Source organism: Cebus imitator, unplaced genomic scaffold (assembly GCF_001604975.1).
Source record: "Cebus imitator isolate Cc_AM_T3 unplaced genomic scaffold, Cebus_imitator-1.0 Scaffold265, whole genome shotgun sequence".
Taxonomy (NCBI): Eukaryota; Metazoa; Chordata; class Mammalia; order Primates; family Cebidae; genus Cebus; species Cebus imitator.
The window spans coordinates 1,548,766-1,554,165 of NW_016107580.1; the positions used below are offsets into that span (position 1 = coordinate 1,548,766).

Here is a 5,400-nt window from a genome sequence, read left to right on the forward strand (position 1 = left end):
GGCTCACTGCCTGCAACTTCCACCTCCCAGATGGAGTGATTCTCCTGTCTCAGCCTCCTAAGTAGCTGAGATTACAGGTGCCAGCCACCACACCCAGCTAAGTTTTTACATTTTTGGTAGAGACAGGGTTTCATCTTGTTGGCCAGGCTGGTCTCCATCTCCTGACCTCAGGTGATCCACCTGCCTCAGCCTCCCAAAGTGCTGGGATTACAGGTGTGAGCCACCACACCGAGCCCTTTTTCCCATCTTTTAATCTTCAATAAAATGTCCATAAACTCCATGAGTCTTGCCTTCACTCCAGTCTAGTGATCTTGCTTTCCTTTAAACTCTGTGCCCCTTTTAACTCTACCCTTCCATGGTGGGGGGAGGGAAATTCTAGCTAGTTAATGGTGGCATCAGCTTCTAAGGAGCAGAGTGAACAAAACGTTTGGAACCTAATAGATGCAGAGAACCCTAAGCAACTATATTTAAGTACATAGCTTGCATAGTAGAAGTTCTAAAGAGGTTCTAAGAAAGGGGGAAAGATCTGCCATTCTTTCTTAGAAGTCATTCTTATGTATGCAGGTATCTTCAGGAAAAAAAAATTATTAATGGTTTTTAAGGGTATAAAAGATGTTCATAATATTAAATTACTTGTGTTAGTCTTTTTTATACTCTGGACCTGGTTCTAGCAAGAAAGTAAGTTAAAACTGGGCTGGGGCAAGTTAATTGGATTTAAAAGTAGCATACCTTTAGATGGATTTATAAAAGCAGCATACCTTGGCTGGGGGAGGTTGCTCACGCCTGAAATCTCAGCACTTTGGGAGGCCAAGGCAGGTAGATCACGAGGTCAGGAGTTCAAGACCAGTCTGGCCAACATAGTGAAAGCCCGTCTCTATTAAATATACAAAAAATTAGCTGGATGTGGTGGTGTGTGCCTGTAATCTTAGCTACTCAGGGAGCTAAGGCAGGAGAATCGTGTGAACCTGGGAGGAAGAGGTTGTAGTGAGCCAAGATTGCACCACTGCACTCCAGCCTGGATGGCAAAGTGAGACTCCATCTCAAAAAAACAACAACAAAAAAAACCCAACAACAACAACAACAACAAAAAACAAAAAAAAACTACCATACCTTTAAGAAGTGTATAATGTGAAGTAGCTCTCCAAAACAGTTTAATATCTATAATTAGCCTATAATTGTAATTTTTTTTTTAGATGGAGTCTTGCTCTGTCGCCCAGGCTGGAGTGCAGTGGCACACTTTTGGGTCAACACAACCTCTGCCTGATAGATTCAAGCAATTCTTGTGCCTCAGCTTCTCCAGTAGCTGGGACTACAGGCATGTGCCACCATGCCTTACTAATTTTTTATATTTTTAATAGAGATGGGATTTCACCATGTTAGCTAGGCTGGCCTCGTACTCTTGACCTCAGGCAATCTGCCCACTTTGGCCTTTCAAAGTGCTGTGATTACAGGAGTGAGCCACCGCACCCAGCCTATGATTACAAATTATCATAATGGACATCCTGAAAAAACATAGGCTACTTACGTGTATAATGTGTCTTTGTTTTGATGTCAGCCTGTAGAAAACTCTGCCCCAAAAGTCAGTACTTATGTATATGTATTACCCTCATTCTTACTTACTTTATTGAATAGGTTTTTATTCAATAAAATAGAAGAATAACTATTTTAACCTTGTGAAAACAGTTTGTGTTCAAAATAGGTTTTCTAGCCCAGCTCGATCGCTCATGCCAGTAATCCAAGCACTTTGGGAGGCTGAGGCAGGAGGATCGCTTAAAGCCAGGAGTTCAAGACCAGCCTGGGCAAAATAATGAGACCTGGTCTCTAGATACAGTTAACCAGGCATGGTCAAAAACAACTGTATTTCCAGCTAGTTGGGAGGCTGAGGCAGAAGGATTGAAGTTGAAGGCATTCAACTCCCAGGAGTTGAAGGCTGCAGTAAGCTATGATTGCACCACTGTACTCCAGCCTGGGCAACAGAGTGATACGCCACCTCAGAAAAGTAAATAAATAAATAAATAAATAAATGGGTTTATATTTAGAAACCAAAACAACATTTTTGATTCAATTGGTTTTAGTACACCCTGATGTTTTTGGAACTTTTTGTTGATTATGCTTTCCTTTTTTAGAGAATATAACTTATGAGTGAATATAACTTGTTAGGAGGCCTCAAGATATATGCATTGGATTAGATGCGAAAATGTAATGGACAGTTTGGCATGTTATTAGAAGATTCTGCAGAGACCTTTTCATGTTTGACCTACCTCAGATGTTTAAAGTGTGTTTTTAATTCTCTGTGCTCCAAAAAAGCATACGTATTAGTACATCTGTGGATTAATGAACTAGAGTACTAAGAGGCATGCTTGGTTTATTGTTCCATCGAAGTTACCTTTTGTACTATTTTATGATCCTATTCCTTCCTGCAATAAATTTTAGAAGTAAGATATGAGCAAATCTCCTTTTTGAGATTAAGATGAAACACAACAAAATTAGAATAGTAGGGACTAGCTGGAGGCTGGGCGTGGTGACTCACGCCTATAATCCTAGCACTTTGGGAGGCTGAGGTGGGCAGATAGATCACCTAGGTCAGGAGTTTGAGACCAGCCTGGCAAACATGGTGAAACCTGGTTTCTACTAAAAATGCAAAAATTAGTCAGGCCTGGTGGTGTATGCCTGTAATCTCAGCTATTCCAGAGGCTGAGATGGGAGAATCGCTTGAACCTGGGAGGCGGAGGTTGCAATAAGCCAAGATCGCAACACTGTACTCCAGGCTAGGCGACAGAGCAAGACTCCATCTCAAAAACAAAAAAAGGGCCGAGCGCGGTGGCTCACACCTGTAATCCCAGCACTTTGGGAGGCCGAGGTGGGTGGATCATGAGTCAGAAGATCAAGACCATCCTGGCTAACATGGTGAAACCTTGTCTCTAAAATACAAAATGTTAGGTGGGCATGGTGGCACATGCCTATAGTCCTAGCTACTTGGGAGGCTGAAGCAAGAGAATCACTTGAACCCAGGAGGTGGAGGTTGCAGTGAGCCAAGATTTCACCACTGCACTTCAGCCTGGGCAACAGAGTGAGACTCCACCTCAAAAAAAGAAAGAATAATAGGGACTAGTTGGAAAGCTAAATTGATTGTTTAGATTACTGAAAGTTGGAAAAGATAATTGAGTTTTTCACATAACTAAAACCTTATAGAAAACTTGCTAAATTTAACGAATAGGTAAGAGTAATTTATGTTTAGTATTATTGAAGCACTAACCTAAGCAATTCTTATTTCAACAGAAATTACAGGTTAATTATAAATAGATATTAAAATGCTTTGGGCCGGGCGCGGTGGCTCAAGCCTGTAATCCCAGCACTTTGGGAGGCTGAGGCGGGTGGATCACGAGGTCAAGAGATCGAGACTATCCTGGTCAACATGGTGAAACCCCATCTCTACTAAAAATACAAAACATTAGCTGGGCATGGTGGCGCCTGCCTGTAATCCCAGCTACTGAGGAGGTTGAGGCAGGAGAATTGCCTGAACCCAGGAGGCGGAGGTTGCAGTGAGCCGAGATCGCGCCATTGCACTCCAGCCTGGGTAACAAGAGTGAAACTCCGTCTCAAAAAAAAAAAAAAATATATATATATATATATATAAAATGCTTTGGAAATATACTTCCCATTATTTGGCTCCCTTTAGAGATGGGGTCTCACTGTGTTGCCCAGGCCGGAATCAAAGTCCTGGGCTCAAGTAATTGTCCTGCACAACTTCTTGAGTAGTTGGGAATGCAGGTGTACACCACCACCACCACCACACTGGCTCAGGAATTTTTTTTTTTTAATAGATATATATTGCACTCTCCTTCTTTGGGCCTCTTACCTGTAAAAGTGGGCCAGATTTTTGCTTTTCAAGCTTTAATGTGTGTGAAGATCACATGAGTATCGTTAAAATGTGGAATTTTGCCTCAGTGGGAATGTGAATTTCCAGCAAGCTTCCTGGTAATGCTGATTCATGTAGTCTACCAAACATTCTTTGAATAGCAAGAAGCTAGTTTGTTTCTGTTTCTCCATGTTCAACATAGAATTTGGTAATGTCTAGCCAGGGCTCAGTGGCACATGCTTGTAGTCCCAGCTACTTGAGAGGCTGAGGTGGGAGGATTGCTGGAGTCCAGGAGTTCAAGTCTAGCCTGGACAACATAGGGAGACCCTGTCTCTTGGGGGTAAAATATTAGCAAAATTTTACTAATTCCAATTGTTGTAGTGAGACAAGGGATAAAATGAAGCTTATCTTTTATAGTCAAGACTTTTTGGTTGAAAGGAATAGAAATCAGTTTAAACTAAGAAAAAAAGGAAGATTGTTATAACAAAATGAGAAAAAGAATATAAGAGACAATCTCACTGGCATTTATGAGCAAGAAATATAGCTAGGCATCAGGGAAAGTGGAATGTTAGGAATCAACAAGTAGGTTAGCTGTATTTCCCAGTTCTGCTTCTCTGGGTTTCTGTTCCAACCTCTCCTATTTTCTGGTACATATATGTCTTCGGCTTACCACTTTGGCTTATTGTGGCCTCCACTCTTTAACCTTTTAGCTCCAAGTCCCAATATCCCTTGACAACCTGTATTTACTTTAGTTCAAATTATCAAGAGAAAATGTGGTCAGCCAGTAATAATTTGTTTCTACTTGGATCAGGTGTCTAACCTTGTGTCAGACAGTCTTCTGGGTTTGGAAGGGTAGAATGTAAGAATAGGGGCTACTGAGATTGGCCCCTTTATGGGACAAGGGAAGGGAGATGGGGTAGAGCAGCAATGATAGCTGTCTAATGCACATTTATAAACTTTTATGAAGAAGGATTTGCTAAATTAGTATAGTATAGGCAGTTTAATACTTTTAGGTTACTTCATAAAAGCATGTATGAAAGCCACGTGGGCAGTAGTTGAATTCATTCTCAGGGAACTAAAAGTAATAAATCTGAATTATAGTGTACATATTTTTACATCCTCTTGAGTATTATCAATGTATACAAGGTATAATGATAAATGTAGGCAATAAAAATTGAGTCACCCATCCCTACCTCTTTCCCAGGGAACACAATGTAAAGCTATCCTGGCCTCCACACTATTGACCAGTTCCTGGCAAAACAGGAACTTTCTTCTACTCACTGTTTCCTGGATCTCATTCCATACTTTTATCTTTCATATAATTTTTTAAAGATAATACTGAGATTACCTTTTGAGGAACTACAAATATTCTCCCACTCTTGGAGTTGCAGAGCTACCCAGAACATTTGAGATTCAAGTTTATATTCTGATGCCTTTGGTATAAAGAGAAAGTATAACATTTCTTCAGTTGCATTTGTGAATATCTGTGTTCTTTTTTTTTTTTTTTTTTTTTTTTTTTTTTTTTTTTTTTTTTTTTTTTT

At 40.4% G+C, this 5,400-nt stretch overlaps 1 protein-coding gene across 2 annotated transcripts in view; it reads left to right on the top strand.

Annotated features, from left to right (window-relative positions):
• Positions 1-5,400, top strand: part of TMEM41B (transmembrane protein 41B) — a 29,599-nt gene that overhangs the window by 7,869 nt on the left and 16,330 nt on the right. The window lies entirely within an intron of this gene.